Here is an 18,300-nt window from a genome sequence, read left to right as displayed (position 1 = left end):
AGATGTTATTCATACATAAGTGTCCTACACTAATAATACAAAGTTATTATTAGTTTGCTGTGTGTACCTTGTGTGTACCTTGTGTGCACCGCCTAGTGTTTAAAGCACGTTATTGAATTATTTTTGTTGAATAATGTTATTTTTGTTGAATAATGTTATTTGATGACAAAAATATTAAAAGTACATACTTTCATAGGGGGAAAGTGGAAGGTCAATGATATAGAATATACAAAATCAAGAAGATACTGTAAGTGATCTCTACAATAAAACAGTTTAGTGCCGGATGTACAAATATATTAATAGGAGGATGTGCAAAACAGACACACTAATTAACCTTATTTAAAAATTAAATAATACTTTAGGTTAAGGTCTTCTTTCAAATAAGAAAAAAGCTTTGGGGGTATTTATCTACAGATAAATATTAAGCCTGACAAAGTACTTAACGTCTAATATATTGCTTTCCTGCAATGTTAACTATGTTGAAGCACTTATTTTAACTGATATTATACAGATTAATTATACTCTTATGTATGTAGATAGAATAAAAAATGTGCAGAATTTTACAGTTTAATGGTGGAGGTATAGACACATATTGATAGATGTCTTGTTATGCACTGTTGAGGAACCTGTGACCCAAGTTTTTCATTCATTGCATACACCGTAGTTGTGTATGTGATATGTCAATAAACCTTAGAAAATCTTGAAATCTTGAAAGGGATGTGCAAAATAGCAATTATATACAGTCTTTAATTAACTATTAGTAGAGAATAACGAGTAATTAATATACTTTATAGAGATCTGCAGATTTAGTCTTCTCAAGCACCAACTATCAAATATCTCTCCTGATTGTTGGCACTTGACAATCACCTTCCCTGAATTTTACTCAGGTGTAACTAAAGTCTGCTTTAAGGGTTGTTTATATTTCACATCATTAATCAGAATTTGCAAAGTAACTAAAATAAATGTAGTGGAGTAAAAATACCAGGTTAACCTCTGAATTGTAGTGGATTAGAATTACAAAGTAACAATGAGCTGTTATGTGGGTATATATTAATGCTGCGCATTATGGACACAAGCGATTTTCACCCATTTAGTAATTACATGTTTTAAATGTGTACACACCAATGTGTTTCCTATTGCCTAAACCTCCAGGGCTGTACACAGTTTAATACTGTCAACTTCTAATTTTGGGAAAAAAGAAAACGTCTTTTAAAACTAAATTCCCAGTAGAGACGTGCCATAGAGAACATGTTGTAAACATAGACTGTATATATAAAGGTTGCGAAACACAATAGCCAGCGCCGTATAGACTGAGAGTTACGTCATCTCCGTTCACTCCAATGGACCACTTTTTTACGGCAATGGCGGATCGTGGAGCCTCTCAATCGTTCCCCGGAAGTTAGCGCCAAGGCTAGCAGAGCTGTAGAGTTGCAGCATAATAGACCGTTCGTGACGGACTTTTAAAGGTAAGAAGAAGTTTAAAGATGTATATTGCGGATATTATCAGTACATCTGATTCAAATTAACATGTGTATTAAAGGATGTCAGTGGATTATCCCTAAATTAGTAGATTTAGGGAACGTTTACAGATAACAGATAAAGCTAGGATTCCGGATCAAGTTAGCAACACACGTTGAACAGCCTTTTAATTGTAAATTCCGTTCTCTTAATGTCATTTCGTCCAACGTTGTTGAATTAGAGAAGAGGGGCTTCTAAAAGTTATTGTATGCGGGGGTGGAGGGAGTTAAATATTAGATAAATATAACTTTGGTGCGTGTAAGAGTGAGTGTTTTTAGCAGAGCCATATTGTGTCCTTGTGGTTATGTTGATTATTACCTGTCTGTATAATGTTGCAGCTGTAACAACATGAGTAGAGAGCCACCAAGGTTTTTCAAGTCCCTCTCTTACTCCATTTTGCCAACCCAAACTTCCAGGTACATGACGGGACACCTTGCTTGTTTTTGTTGTTTGCGCTCCTCTGGCTGGGTGCTGGCAGGTGGAGGGCAGTGATGTTGGCAGGTGGAGGGGCAGTGATGTTACGGGTGGAGGGGCATTGATGTTAGCTGTTACACACCAGGCTCAAACTTAACACATTGCATCCTTCTTTGCAGTGTCCTTATTCCTGGAAGGGGAATCTGCAATTCCTGCAGAGTTTTGTAACCCGTTGGTCCGCACCCAAAGCGAATTTTTAAAGCCTTCTTAATTGTCTCATTGCTCCATTTCATCCCCTTTGTGGTGAGTCTGCCTAATGCCTTAAGTTGGTCTTTTTAAAACGTTTTCTTATATTTGTTGTCCCTAATTTTCATTGTTTTCTTGAGAGCTGCATTTTCCTTCCTGATTTTTCTTAGTGCAGACTTTGCTTTTTTGGTGATTCCTTCTTGGCTCTTTAATTTTTTCTTTAATTTTTTTAATAGATCTGTTTGACTGGCTGCTGGTTCCCTTGTATGCTGACTGGCTGCTGGTTCCCTTATATGCTGACTGGCTGCTGGTTCCCTCGTATGCTGACTGGCTGCTGGTTCCCTTGTATGCTGACTTGCTGCTGGTTCCCTTGTATGCTGACTGGCTGCTGGTTCCCTCGTATGCTGACTGGCTGCTGGTTCCCTCGTATGCTGACTGGCTGCTGGTTCCCTCGTATGCTGACTGGCTGCTGGTTCCCTTGTATGCTGACTGGCTGCTGGTTCCCTCGTATGCTGACTGGCTGCTGGTTCCCTTGTATGCTGACTGGCTGCTGGCTGAGTGGGTGGTGTCCACCCTCCCTGTCTCTCCTCACTAGCCATGTCCTCTCTTTCTTCACCCTCACTTTCCTTTCTCTCAGTCTCCTCATCCCTTCTTCCCTCAATCTTTGAGACTAATGTAAGTAGAAGACATGGCACTGTAGATTTTCGAACATTTAAAATATTATACCACTTAAAAATAAGAAATATGACTTTTGTTCCTAAGAGTTCATACTTATTACACCTGTGTCACCTTTCACACTATAGCTGTGATCATGAGCTATGGGCTTTGTAGATACAGGTCCCGGGGTGAATCGTGGTGCAGGGGCCCTTCTCTTTTTGACCACAGGGCGATGCACGAAGATGGTGGGTATAGCCTCTGCTCTCAGCCTAGTCTTTTCCTTTTTTGTCTTGACAAACTGGTCTGCATCAAAATGTGCCTGCGGAGTGACTTGAGGTTACTTCACAAACAGAACAACTCAGTTTTGTCTGCCCACATACATATTCCATGGTGGTTGAATACACAGTATTAGGAAACACTTTATACTTACTGGACATGTTATACTCATTACATACTGTATATAAAATATGACCAAGAATGTGAGACAACTTTATAGAAATTCATATCACATCTGTTACTGATGCAATTTGTCATACTTTGTTAAACTCACAAATAATAAAGTTCCATAACTTCAGTTGGGAACAAAGACCACACCTTATCTCCCCAAGGCAATTTCCCATCCAATAGGTGTGCTATATAGGTGTGTATAACCCTTTCTCCTGTCTGTTACTCCCTCTTTCAGCACAAGAACCAGAGGGGGATTCAATGGAGCCTGAATACCTGCATTGAGACCCTCACCCTGCACCCTGAGTCTCAACTCTGTGTTTTTCAAGCCTTTCCCTGTTTTTTTGTATTAAACAAAACATTAAGCTTTCCCAATGGTGTGGTTTTCGTTTTGTGAAAAAGTGCAAATGCAGTTTTTGTATATAATATCCTCACATATTTTTTTGCTGTTGGTCGTGAAATTGCTCCTGCTGACTTGAGCCAGCCATTTTTTCCTCCGCTCTGTGTCAGTGGGGAAGCCGTACATTCGTACTCCTTTCTCGGAGCGATTTGAGCATCCCCAGGCAGCACAGCAAACCATGGTGGCGACTAGGAAGCAGCACAGCAAACCAGGAAAACACGGAGGAAAAGGCACAGACAAACTGCATGATATGCTATTCAATGTTTATTGAATTCCATGTATTTGCAATGGATGTTCCTAAAACAACACATTTAACATCATCATATTGCTGCTGCTGCTGCTGCTGCTAGTCCTTTGATAGTCACCTGTCGGTCTCCTGTCCTTTCTGAAAGCCATAAAGATGACATTAGTCATTTAGATAACTTGTGTCCTCAATTACCATGGGATTACTGAAACTACCATGAATTTAAGAAAATGGTAGAAATTAATCTATTCTGAATTTTGAAGCATTGCTTTAGATCCCCTCCCTCTAAATATATCAATAAACATTAGAAAGTGATGCTCCTGACTACCATACAATTTTAAGAAGATAAGAAAGAATTCCAAGCTATAAACAGCAACAGGCTCTTTAACCAAGGCACTGTTAGCCTAACATGTAAACTAGTTGTTCACACTAATCCTAATATTATCACTTAATATTAGCTAATTCTATTTTATTTTTTAAAACATATTGATGTAAATACATACAAATATCGATTTGTTCTATAAATATTGCAAATCAAAACCTTTATTCACTAATAATTACCAAAGAATCGTAGTTCTATCTCCTGTTATCAATGCATTCACATTGCCTGCCATGAACTTCCGGTGGAACGATCCTCGTCTGCATGAACCACGTGACGATAACCGTTTTTGGACTTCCGCTGTCGTAACTCTTCTATCTATACGGCGCTGACAATAGCCAGTGTCAGCTGGGTTTTGATTTGCAATATTTATAAAACAAATCGATATGTGTATGTATTTACATCAATATATTTTAAAAAATAAAATAGAATTTGCTAATATTAAGTGATGATATTAGGAATAGTGTGAACAACTAGTTTACATGTTAGGCTAACAGTGCCTTGGTTAAAGAGCCTGTTGCTGTTTATAGCTTTGAATTCTTTAAAACCAATATTATCTTCTTAAACTTGTATGGTAGTCAGGAGCATCACTTTCTAATGTTTATTGATATATTTAGAGGGAGGGGATCTAAAGGAATGCTTTCTTAAATTCATCGTAGTTTCAGTAATCCCATGGTAATTGAGGACACAAGTTATCTAAATGACTAATGTCATCTTTATGGCTTTCAGAAAGGACAGGAGACCGACAGGTGACTATCAAAGGACTAGCAGCAGCAGCAGCAGCATGATGATGATGATGATGATGATGATGTTAAATGTGTTGTTTTAGGAACATCCATTGCAAATACATGGAATTTAATAAACATTGAATAGCGAATCAATCAATCAATCAATCAATGTTTATTTATATAGCCCAATATCACAAATGTTACATTTGTCTCAGTGGACTTCACAGTTTGTATCAGCGTATCATGCAGTTTGTCTGTGCCTTTTCCTCCGTGTTGTCCTGGTTTGCTGTGCTGCCTCCTAGTTGCCACCATGGTTTGCTGTGCTGCCTGGGGATGCTCAAATCGCTCCGAGAAAGGAGTACGAATGTACGGCTTCCCCACTGACACAGAGCGGAGGAAAAAATGGCTGGCTCAAGTCAGCAGGAGCAATTTCACGACCAACAGCAAAAAAATATGTGAGGATATTATATACAAACACTGCATTTGCACTTTTTCACAAAACGAAAACCACACCATTGGGAAAGATTAATGTTTTGTTTAATACAAAAAAACAGGGAAAGGCTTGAAAAACACAGAGTTGAGACTCAGGGTGCAGGGTGAGGGTCTCAGTGCAGGTATTCAGGCTCCATTGAAACCCCCTCTGGTTCTTGTGCTGAAAGAGGGAGTAACAGACAGGAGAAAGGGTTATACACACCTATATAGCACACCTATTGGATGGGAAATTGCCTTGGGGAGATAAGGTGTGGTCTTTGTTCCCAACTGAAGTTATGGAACTTTATTATTTGTGAGTTTAACAAAGTATGACAAATGGCATCAGGAACAGATGTGATATGAATTTCTATAAAGTTGTCTCACATTCTTGGTCATATTTTATATACAGTACGTAATGAGTATAACATGTCCAGTAAGTATAAAGTGTTTCCTAATACTGTGTATTCAACCACTATGGAATATGTATGTGGGCAGACAAAACTGAGTTGTTCTGTGTGTGAAGTAACCTCAAGTCACTCCGCAGGCACATTTTGATGCAGACCAGTTTGTCAAGACAAAAAAGGGCAAGACTAGGCTGAGAGCAGAGGCTATACCCACCATCTTCTTGCATCGCCCTGTGGTCAAAAAGAGAAGGGCCCCTGCACCACGATTCACCCCGGGACCTGTATCTACAAAGCCCATAGCTCATGATCACAGCTATAGTGTGAAAGGTGACACAGGTATAATAAGTGTGAACTCTTAGTAACAAAAGTCATATTTCTTATTTTTAAGTGGTATAATATTTTAAATGTTCGAAAATGTACAGTGCCATGTCTTCTACTTACATTAGTCTCAAAGATTGAGGGAAGAAGGGATGAGGAGACTGAGAGAAAGGAAAGTGAGGGTGAAGAAAGAGAGGACATGGCTAGTGAGGAGAGACAGGGAGGGTGGACACCACCCAGTCAGCCAGCAGCCAGTCAGCATACAAGGGAACCAGCAGCCAGTCAGCATACGAGGGAACCAGCAGCCAGTCAGCATACGAGGGAACCAGCAGCCAGTCAGCATACAAGGGAACCAGCAGCCAGTCAGCATACGAGGGAACCAGCAGCCAGTCAGCATACGAGGGAATCAGCAGCCAGTCAGCATACAAGGGAACCAGCAGCCAGTCATCATACGAGGGAACCAGCAGCCAGTCAGCATACGAGGGAACCAGCAGTCAGTCAGCATACAAGGGAACCAGCAGCCAGTCAGCATACGAGGGAACCAGCAGCCAGTCAGCATACGAGGGAACCAGCAGCCATTCAGCATACAAGGGAACCAGCAGCCAGTCAGCATACGAAGGAACCAGCAGCCAGTCAAACAGATATATTAAAATAATTAAAGAGAAAATTAAAGAGCCAAGAAGGAATCACCAAAAAAGCAAAGTCTGCACTAAGAAAAATCAGGAAGGAAAATGCAGCTCTCAAGAAAACAAGGAAAATTAGGGACAACAAATATAAGAAAACGTTTTAAAAAGACCAACTTAAGGCATTAGGCAGACTCACCACAAAGGGGATGAAATGGAGCAATGAGACAATTAAGAAGGCTTTAAAAATTTGCTTTGCGTGCGGACCAACGGGTTACAAAACTCTGCAGGAATTGCAGATTCCCCTTCCAGGAATAAGGACACTGCAAAAAAGGATGCAATGTGTTAAGTTTGAGCCTGGTGTGTAACAGCTAACATCAATGCCCCTCCACCCGTAACATCACTGCCCCTCCACCTGCCAACATCACTGCCCTCCACCTGCCAGCACCCAGCCAGAGGAGCGCAAACAACAAAAACAAGCAAGGTGTCCCGTCATGTACCTGGAAGTTTGGGTTGGCAAAATGGAGTAAGAGAGGGACTTGAAAAACCTTGGTGGCTCTCTACTCATGTTGTTACAGTTGTCTTGGTTGCAGCTCTCAAGTTGTTTTTTTTGCCATTTCCACATCTTTAGAAAATATGAAATAAATGAAGTGAAATCAACCTCTTCTCAGGAGAACAAACTTTGATTTCTCTGTCTTGTGAGTTTGCAGTCTTGCAGTTTTGCTTCTCCACCTGTAACATCACTGCCCCTCCACCTGCCATACAGTAGGTTACTAACAAGATTACTTATATAATACAGTGATAGAATACATGTTTAGTATGCTTACTTATATAAAACAGTATATTAAACTTACCTTCTGTTTTCACTCTCACTTAAGTCCCTCTCCCTTTGCCATCAATCCAAAATCAGCTGAGTTGCAACATTATACAGACAGGTAATAATCAACATAACCACAAGGACACAATATGGCTCTGCTAAAAACACTCACTCTTACACGCACCAAAGTTATATTTATCTAATATTTAACTCCCTCCACCCCCGCATACAATCCCTTTTAGAAGCCCCTCTTCTCTAATTCAACAACGTTGGACGAAATGACATTAAGAGAACGGAATTTACAATTAAAAGGCTGTTCAACGTGTGTTGCTAACTTGATCCGGAATCCTAGCTTTATCTGTTATCTGTAAACGTTCCCTAAATCTACTAATTTAGGGATAATCCTCTGACATCCTTTAATACACATATTAATTTGAATCAGATTTACTGATAATATCCGCAATATAAATCTTTAAACTTCTTCTTACCTTTAAAAGTCCGTCACGAACGGTCTATTATGCTGCAACTCTACAGCTCTGCTAGGTTATGGCTAGAAAGGATCCGTCTAATGTAAATATGACGTCACGTTCTCGTTCTAACTCTCGTTGTAATCGGAGCGGCTCGGTTGTAATCGGAGCGGCTCGGAAGCGCAGTCACGTGGCTGAATGTTTACGTTTGGGATGGCGAGAAACTAAACTATATTAAGTATGTAAATACTTGTTCGCGGTCTTTCTGTTGAAAGAAGAATGACAACACTGTAGATCAGCAACACTATGGTTTATTTTGTATTCACAGGCAAGTCAACGTTGTTGCAGTAAAAGTCCCAAGATAGCTCCTGGTGCAATAAAATGTATGTTGCATGTTACTGCTGTAGATGTGTTTACCTCTTTTATATCCCGTTGGGTAGTTTAATCTGCAGCAACGCATCATATTCTATAATATCATCAGCTTTGTCTCTGTCGTATCTTTCAAAAGTAAAGTGAAACAGATGTTTTCAGCTTTGTGATGATGCATTTTCCAGCTGATCCAAGAGGCTTTTTAAACACCTTACTTGGCTTAAGAGGGAGGGGAATTTTCTCAACACATAAAGGAACACTTTATCCTTCAGTTTATCACAAACATTACATCAACACATTTGGAGATCCTAATTTGAATCCAGTCTGTAATTTGATATTAAGGTTTTAATAATGAAATGAGGTCATGAATCGAGTTCAAGGTTAAGATCATCTTTATTATCCTATGTACAAAAATTAACATACAACATTAATATAACAGTAACGAATAAAACAAAATAACATTATGCAACTCTGATCTTCTTGCTGATACTTTTCAAAGTTACTTTTACATTTGCTCTACTTCTCCTGCTACTGTTTGCTCTGCTTTCAACTTCTCTTTCAACTCTGCTCTTTACTCTGCTTTCCCTGTTTCCTCTGTTCTCCTCTCCTCATCTTCTCCTCAGACTATCCTCCTTTTGCTGTATCCTCTCCTCTCCTGTTCTCCTCTCCTCATACTCTCCTCCTTTTGCTGTCTCCTCTCCTCTGTTCTCCTCATCTCCTCTCCTCCTCAGACTCTCCTCCTTTTGCTGTTAGATATTTAGACTGGAATGACAGCTTATGATATACTTTTTATAACTACATCAATCACATGCAATGGATTAAAAACGTTGTTTTACTTACCACCTCTTTACAGCTCCATTCATCTCCAAGCTTCCAACATTCACCTGGCGGTGGTGCCTTGGATGAAAACAACTTTTGATATGATACAATACAACAACAATAGTTAACACCTATCCACAGCAATAAGCACAATGAGAAGACTAATGGTCTCTTTTATACCAATTTCTATTGGAGTGAAATGAACTGTGCCATGTCACATAGGATTGGAATGGATGATTGGCTGTGTTTTGTGAATATAGAGGAGATGGCAAAAGTAAATGTACTTTGTTCTTACCTAAAGCATCTATCCTCCTCTTCGTACCCCTGCCTGCTCCTCCCGCATTAGACTCTGGGGACTTAGCTTTTAAAATCTTGTTCAAGCTTTCCACTCTGTAGTTGGATCTCATGACCTCAGCTTTATGACCCACCCGGCCTGAAAAAGGGTGTCTACGATGGCTGGTACTGAGAGGTGTTATGGTCCTCTTCTGCCTTTTGTGTTTGGGGGGCGTGAAGGTGAGAGGAAGACTACTGTCATGTGGGGTGTGTTGCTCTACGTCCTCCAAAAGATCATTTAGTCTTGATATCACTGTACACATGAACGTTTCATCCTGTAGGTGGTATGTGTGCTCAGTAATTTCCCGCAATAAGGTCCCACACTGCTGTCGTTTCCTATCTCTTGAGGACTTTGAGTGGTTACCACTGCTCTGATTACAACGAGAGTTAGAACGACGTCTCTTCTCGATCTTCCCGCGATCTTCCCGCGTCCCACCCACCCCGACCCTTTCCGATTACAGCCGAGCCGCTCCGATTACAACGAGAGTTAGAACGAGAACGTGACGTCATATTTACATTAGACGGATCCTTTCTAGCCATAACCGCTCTGCTAGCCTTGGCGCTAACTTCCGGGGAACGATTGAGAGGCTCCACGATCCGCCATTGCTGTAAAAAAGTGGTCCATTGGAGTGAACGGAGATGACGTAACTCTCAGTCTATAGAGAGGCGAAGTCCCTCCCCTTCCGGGAGCCTCCATGGGACCCCGGAAGCGGAAAATTATACATTGAATTCAATGGAGAGAGAAAACGTATCTTTTGATCCCGTTTGAATTGTGCCACGAATGACACATATGATGTTTGTCAATTTAAAAGAACATTTTGCAAGTCAAAAAAATTAAAATGTGTCGTAAAACTGTGAAGTAACACATATTTTTGTGTTAAGCCGCTCAGTGAACTACATGTCTCTGGTCCCGCACAATACGCGTCACCAACACAAAGATGGCCGTCACGTTGGCACATTTCACCTCATTCTTTCAGAATGAGAATAAAAGTATAAAACGAGGTGAAAATCACTACAAGTCTGGGCACGTTGAGAGCTGTACATACAAGAAAGGGGAGTTAGTCGGTTCTGTAAGAGCCAGCATGCGGGACCGGCTTTACAAGGTTTCGGTGAGTAACATGAGTGCAATGTTTAACGTTAATGTCAGTCAATAAGGAGGAGAATGAAAAAGAAGATGATGAACCACAGACCCAGCATATAATGACTGCATTGTGCAGGGCTGTGTTAATTTATGTTACTGTTATCAATAGCATTAGTTGACTGAGAAAACCGTCAAGAAAAAAAGTTTAGCGATGTTACGAGTCGACTAGCATAATATGAACCACGGCTGTGATTGACAACCTGGACAGCCAGTCAGAAGCTAGAATGCCAACCTAGAGAGCCAATCAGAACCTAAAACGGGTGTACTGTATACGGGTGTGTATGCTGTGGATAACTTAGTGTTCACAAGAACAAGGTACACTCCCGTGTTTTGTTTTAGTTGCTCTTCAGATTGAAGCAGCCAGTTTTATATCGACTATATGTGTGATCTCCTTTTTACATCTCGTTGTGTCATTTCAGTTTATTTGCTGTGTGTAGATTTAAGGATTTTGGTTATCTTGTCAATTTGTTTGGTTATCTTGGCACAGCTGTGTGTGACTCCCTCTGTTACACTGGTATGTGTTTTCCTAATGTAGAGAGCATTGATTAATTAATAAACTACACACTGAGTCTAGATCCTGACCAAATCCTTTTTTGTAGATCAAATGTTTTTCAAAAATGTATTACACATTTAAAAAAATACAATGTACAATCACAACCAATACAACACAAATTACAAAAAATTCAGAAAAAACAAACAATAACAACAATCAGACAAGAGAACAAAACTATGGAAAAATAAACCCTCCCACCCCCAGATCTGAACCATCCTTGTATTGCTCATTCAATCTATTATAGCATGTTAACAAACATGGTACTTACTTTATTTGTACAGATCTACATGGGAGAGGATGGCGCGATGCAGAGCGCTGTCTGTGGTTGTGCACGGGGGATGTACAAATGCAGCCACGCTGCAGCATTGGCAATATTTGCCATGTGGCAGATCAGCTCCACAGAAGTAGAGTGCCAGTGGAGGAAGCCTGGCACTTCAAAAGTAGTCCAGCCGGTGTCTCAACTCTACCAACAGCAAGAGGAGACATACAACCGACTGGCCAGAGACATCGCCACTGAGGAAGTAGACTGGTTCAGGTCTTCACTGAGGGGCGCAGCGTGGCACGGCATGGCTTTTGTCACCTGAGCCAGAGCTGCAGCCTCAACATCAGGCCATTTTCAACGTGCCGGAGCTGGTGAAGGGGCATGGGGGTCGGGGGCTTGAGGCAATTCTTGCCTCAATGCGACTGAGCAGAGACCAGCAAGCTGCCATCCAGACAGCCACCGTAAGACAGCAGACAAATCCTCAGTGGCAGTTACACAGGCAGGGCAGGTTGACAGCCAGCAATTTTGGTGCTCTGCTGAGGTCGGGACTTTCATCCACTCCATGCGCGTCCCTCATGAAGAGGGTGCTTGGGGGGTACAATTTAGACGGAGTCATGGCTGTCAACTGGGGAGTTGTAAACGAGGTGTGTTTGGCCAGTGTGTTTGGCCTTTTAAGTGTGACACATATGTACTGATAAATGCTTCACCTGACCACTGTTCCTAAATAAAAAGTTTTCTGCATCGTCAGTCATTTTTTCCAAATAATTACCAATATTTCACAAATTCTTCATGTCAACTTAAGAGCACAGCTGTATGTTGAGTGTCAGCTTTGCTTGGTTCATCTTACTGGGGGGCAGCTACATGGATGTCGGTGCAGTCCACAATCATTTTGCAGTTGAAGGCAGAATGAATTTATTATTGACTCAGAATGAAGCACAACTTCATGTCATACAATACATTGACTTTATTTGTAATTGTGTAAAAAAATAAAGCATTTATTAGCAAGCAGGACCTGCAGGAACAGAGAACGGTGATGGATGGAGCTGGGAAGAGAGAAGAATAAAGAAAACAGATCAACTTTATTATCGGATATTAAAAATTCAATTTCAAAACAAGTTGCCGCTCCTCCAGTTTTCTAGTATGTAAAGATGATTTCACATGACCAATGCAAAATATCACACTCAATACATGTGTGTCTCTGGGGGGTGCATTGTGCCTTTGATGTATATAAATAATATACCATAACCAAATACTATTACATACAGTGGAAATCAGGTTGCCAGAGCAGGTCAGTCCAGTGTGCATGTTCCTCAGGGTCTCAGCAGTTACAGGTGAGGTAAAGAAAATAAAAGAGAAAAAGGTCAGTAACAACACTTTAAAGTAACAACACTGAATAATTATCTCTTTTAATAATTTTCTCTCAGTAATCACTCAACTACTGTCTTTCCAACAAACAGATTGACTCACCCTCACTGTCATCACAATGACACATGTCCAGAAGAATGTCATGCAAAGCTCCCTGCCTGCCTGCCTTCCTTCGACTCTCCCTGAACTGCTTCCTTAGCACCCGGTGGAGGGCACAGTAGGCTACTCTTCAAATGTTTCACGAAATACTTACCATGATGACTAATCTTACTGTTTAATATTTTGGTGTACTTCATGTAATAAAATAATAACTTCATGGTAAGGCTACTAAAAATGACAAGGCTAAGTAATGTAATGCTAACTAACGTGCTCGCTACTCGTCGCTACTAGCTAGGTAGCTAACTTGACTATGTTCCATGCACAACATGTATATTACCTATGATATTACCTGATATGTCTGATCCAGCGACTCCTGGTCCTTTCATAAGACGGGAAGCGATAGAACGAGCAAGTGGTATGATCACTTTTGTGATTACAACATGGTACAAAGCACACAGGCATCTTGTAAAAGTGAATTTATTTGAGCAATCTCTTATATTTATTGGAGGGAATAAATCAGTTATGAAATCTTCTTCTTCGCTTTAATTACGAGTCGCAACCACTTGGAGCATTATCGCCTGTGACATCACATGCGCGACCCAGAATGGGATTTGGGATTTGTAGTCTTTGTAGTCGCGTATTTTTCATAGTCTTATACTTCAACAGTTTTACGACAAAATGTGACTTTTTTTACATGGAAATTATTGTTTAAGATTGACAAACATCATATGTGTAGTTCGTGGCACAATTCAAACGGGATCAAAAGATACGTTTTCTCTCTCCATTGAATTCAATGTATAATTTTTCGCTTCCGGGGTCCCATGGACCGGAAGTAGATGGGCGTGACTTCGCCTCTCTATAAGGGTTATGGCTAGAAAGGATCCGTCTAATGTAAATATGATGTCACGTTCTCGTTCTAACTCTCGTTGTAATCGGAGCGGCTCGGCTGTAATCGGAAAGGGTCGGGGTGGGCGGGACGCGGGAAGATCGCGGGAAGATCGAGAAGAGACGTCGTTCTAACTCTCGTTGTAATCAGAGCAGTGGTAACCACTCAAAGTCCTCAAGAGATAGGAAACGACAGCAGTGTGGGACCTTATTGCGGGAAATTACTGAGCACACATACCACCTACAGGATGAAACGTTCATGTGTACAGTGATATCAAGACTAAATGATCTTTTGGAGGACGTAAAGCAACACACCCCACATGACAGTAGTCTTCCTCTCACCTTCACGCCCCCCAAACACAAAAGGCAGAAGAGGACCATAACACCTCTCAGTACCAGCCATCGTAGACACCCTTTTTCAGGCCGGGTGGGTCATAAAGCTGAGGTCATGAGATCCAACTACAGAGTGGAAAGCTTGAACAAGATTTTAAAAGCTAAGTCCCCAGAGTCTAATGCGGGAGGAGCAGGCAGGGGTAGGAAGAGGAGGATAGATGCTTTAGGTAAGAACAAAGTATATTTACCTTTGCCATCTCCTCTATATTCACAAAACACAGCCAATCATCCATTCTAATCCTATGTGACATGGCACAGTTCATTTCACTCCAATAGAAATTGGTATAAAAGAGACCATTAGTCTTCTCATTGTGCTTATTGCTGTGGATAGGTGTTAACTATTGTTGTTGTATTGTATCATATCAAAAGTTGTTTTCATCCAAGGCACCACCGCCAGGTGATTGTTGGAAGCTTGGAGATGAATGGAGCTGTAAAGAGGTGGTAAGTAAAACAACGTTTTTAATCCATTGCATGTGATTGATGTAGTTATAAAAAGTATATCATAAGCTGTCATTACAGTCTAAATATCTAACAGCAAAAGGAGCAGAGTCTGAGGAGGAGAGGAGATGAGGAGAACAGAGGAGAGGAGACAGCAAAAGGAGGAGAGTATGAGGAGAGGAGAACAGGAGAGGAGAGGATACAGCAAAAGGAGGATAGTCTGAGGAGAAGATGAGGAGAGGAGAACAGGAGAGGAGAGGATACAGCAAAAGGAGGATAGTCTGAGGAGAAGATGAGGAGAGGAAACAGGGAAAGCAGAGTAAAGAGCAGAGTTGAAAGAGAAGTTGAAAGCAGAGCAAACAGTAGCAGGAGAAGTAGAGCAAATGTAAAAGTATCTTTGAAAAGTATCAGCAAGAAGATCAGAGTTGCATAATGTTATTTTGTTTTATTCGTTACTGTTATATTAATGTTGTATGTTAATTTTTGTACATAGGATAATAAAGATGATCTTAACCTTGAACTCGATTCATGACCTCATTTCATTATTAAAACCTTAATATCAAATTACAGACTGGATTCAAATTAGGATCTCCAAATGTGTTGATGTAATGTTTGTGATAAACTGAAGGATAAAGTGTTCCTTTATGTGTTGAGAAAATTCCCCTCCCTCCTAAGCCAAGTACGGTGTTTAAAAAGCCTCTTGGATCAGCTGGAAAATGCATCATCACAAAGCTGAACACAGCTGTTTCACTTTACTTTTGAAAGATACGATAGAGACAAAGCTACACATATATGATGATATTATAGAATATGATGCATTGCTGCAGATTAAACTACCCAACGGGATATAAAAGAGGTAAACACATCTACAGCAGTAACATGCAACATACATTTTATTGCACCAGGAGCTATCTTGGGACTTTTACTGCAACAACGTTGACTTGCCTGTGAATACAAAATAAACCATAGTGTTGCTGATCTACAGTGTTGTCATTCTTCTTTCAACAGCAAGACCGCTAACAAGTATTTACATACCTAATATAGTTTAGTTTCTCGCCATCCCAAACGTAAACATTCAGCCACGTGACTGCGCTTCCGAGCCGCTCCGATTACAACCGAGCCGCTCCGATTACAACGAGAGTTAGAACGAGAACGTGACGTCATATTTACACTAGACGGATCCTTTCTAGCCATAACCGTCTATAGAGCTCCTGCGGTCACGTGACTTTTGGTTATCAGCCACCATTTTGGCAGTAAACATGACGACCGGCGCCAGCGTTTTCCTACCGTGCGAGTATACATCTCATTTTAATTCAAGTGAAATTCGGCTTTATAGTAAAAAATTAGAAAGATTAAATATAAGCGACCCATATAATGCACCCGGTGTGCTTTTCAAGAGCATAACCTCCTGCTCTGAAGACGATGTACCCGACTTGCGCTACGCGGACATCCACAGCTATCTTGTAAGCTTTCCATCAGTGTACTCAGGAGACTCCCTCAGAGCTTACAAAAGCTTGGAGGCTTACAAATGGTGTCATTCCGGCTTCGTAAACAACATTCAACTGTGGAGTCTTACATCCAAAAACTTCGGCATCATCACTGCAAGGGTAAGTATTAAATTATTCCAGTTTGATAGGCAGTGTCACGTTAGCATTGTTTGTTTATTAGCTTGTCTAGCTACGGCAGTGTCACGTTAGCATGTTTGTTTATTAGCTTGGATAGCTACTGCAGTGCGTCTGAAACTAGTTTGTATTTTTGAACGTACTCAACCAAAGTGGCTGGCGTTTTTAACCTTTATTTATCTATTTTTGAATTTCATATATAGGTTAATCACTCCCAAAGGCTTAATGAAAGTCAACTAAAGCCATGGGTGGTGGTCAGGAACGACGGTGTTGTGCTGGGAGCCCACTGCAACTGCACAGCGGGACTCGGGGAGAGCTGCTCTCCCCGAGTCCCGAGGAATATTTTCAACACGGGTTTGTTTACCACTAGCTTGCTACAAGCTAACTGGCTAGGCTGCACCAGAGCCACACTTGTTGAGTTAAAAAGGGACATCACAGAGTCCGTTAGCTATAATAACTGGGTGCTAGATTCTACTTCGGTAAAAATTAAACTGACCAGAAACTTTTTGTAGCATTGTACTGTATTCCTTCACCCACCTGATATGAAGTGATCACTCCATAAGCGAAAGCAAACGGCCGGGGGGTCCCATCTTTCAGTCTTGTTCAGACGGCTCCTGGCTCTTTTAATCGCTGCGATCCACTTTTCCCTCCTCTCCGCGTCTTTTGGAATGCGATAATAAGATACACCTTTCTTCTTCCCACGCCTATTTGTGCAACCTGGTGCACAGCAGTTATCCACCATCCTCGACAGTCTGCCAGTGCCTGCCAATGAATTTACTGACGCGATTACTGCCAAAATGGCTGCCCCCTTCGTTTCTCGTCACGTGACCAGCATATGTGACATCATCCGCAGGAGCTCTATACGGCGCTGGCCAGTGTGTGTAGTTCTCTGGAGGCGTTCGAGTCCAGTTTTGGATAGTCTGCCGTGGTTTCGTTCCATTTCAAAGAGCTTGACGCTCGGCGTAACCTTGGCCACTCCAACATCCAATCCCAGAGTTTGAAGATTAATCACGGGGTTTGTCAACGGGACTGTTATCCCAAATGATAGCTGGGGATTATGGGTAGTGTAGTGTCTTCGGCCATCCTAAACTGATTTTTTTTCCCGGATATCATAACAACACCACATCTGGCTTCACAGAGATCTTCTGTTACTGTCCTTTCTTCTTAGAGGTATACACGTAACTCTGGATTTGTTTTAATGTTTGAGGTGCAATAAACGACATAGCAGCTTTTTGGCATTTTAAAACTGTCATTTTCTGCCTCGTCATTGAGAGTAACAGCTGGCGAAATTACAGCCTCGCCTACTGATTTCAAATGTGTGCTCTAAAATGATATTTATAAATGATTATTATCATTATTATAATCAAGACAATAAATGACAAAGATATGTAGAAAATAAAAGTATTTAAGATAATTTCATAAGAAACGTAACGTGGGAGAAAATATGTTTCTAGAAAATATGTAGAAAATAAACGTATTTGAGATACGTTCATAACGAACGTAACGTGGGAGAAAATACGTTTCTCGCTAAACGTAATTGAGAATGCAGTTTAGCTGTGTGGGAACTTAATTTTTAGGAGACAGGGTTGCGGGAGGGGACATTGACAGAGGATTACTCAAAAAGTACACAGTAAGTACTTCATAGTACTTGTTGTGGGAGTAGTATCACTACTAGCCTACTGAGTCCAACAGGGTTGATCTCACGAATAACTATCGGCAGAAAAAACAATAACAAACTCGAGAGACGGCTGAGTTGACCGCAGTGCAGAATCGCTGTATAGTGGAAATCTCCTAACAATGTTGTCCATTTTAGACACAGGCCTATTATATTTCCAGCCCTTAATAACATTCATTTTCTGGGCTCAATATGTGTCTTGGCTGTTTTTGTTGT

At 40.9% G+C, this 18,300-nt stretch overlaps 3 long non-coding RNA genes across 3 annotated transcripts; 1 reads left to right on the top strand and 2 right to left on the bottom strand.

The window, feature by feature from the left end:
• The first annotated feature begins 1,354 nt into the window (after positions 1-1,354).
• LOC307040241 lies at positions 1,355-3,649 on the top strand. The gene is made up of 3 exons (XR_013808455.1): positions 1,355-1,466; positions 2,112-2,235; positions 2,415-3,649. It is a non-coding gene; the product is annotated as an uncharacterized lncRNA (long non-coding RNA).
• Positions 3,650-5,550: 1,901 nt separating this feature from the next.
• On the bottom strand, positions 5,551-8,204 carry LOC307040245. The gene is made up of 2 exons (XR_013808459.1): positions 8,152-8,204; positions 5,551-5,682 (listed from the first exon to the last, which is right to left on the bottom strand). It is a non-coding gene; the product is annotated as an uncharacterized lncRNA (long non-coding RNA).
• A 669-nt stretch (positions 8,205-8,873) lies between these two features.
• On the bottom strand, positions 8,874-10,085 carry LOC307040734. Its single transcript, XR_013808584.1, has 2 exons — positions 9,340-10,085; positions 8,874-9,261 (listed from the first exon to the last, which is right to left on the bottom strand). It is a non-coding gene; the product is annotated as an uncharacterized lncRNA (long non-coding RNA).
• Between the last annotated feature and the right edge of the window lie 8,215 nt (positions 10,086-18,300).

The sequence above is a fragment of the Notothenia rossii genome, assembly GCF_949606895.1.
Source record: "Notothenia rossii genome assembly, chromosome: 5".
NCBI classification, from domain to species: domain Eukaryota; kingdom Metazoa; phylum Chordata; class Actinopteri; order Perciformes; family Nototheniidae; genus Notothenia; species Notothenia rossii.
This window is presented reverse-complemented; position numbering and strand designations above follow the sequence as displayed.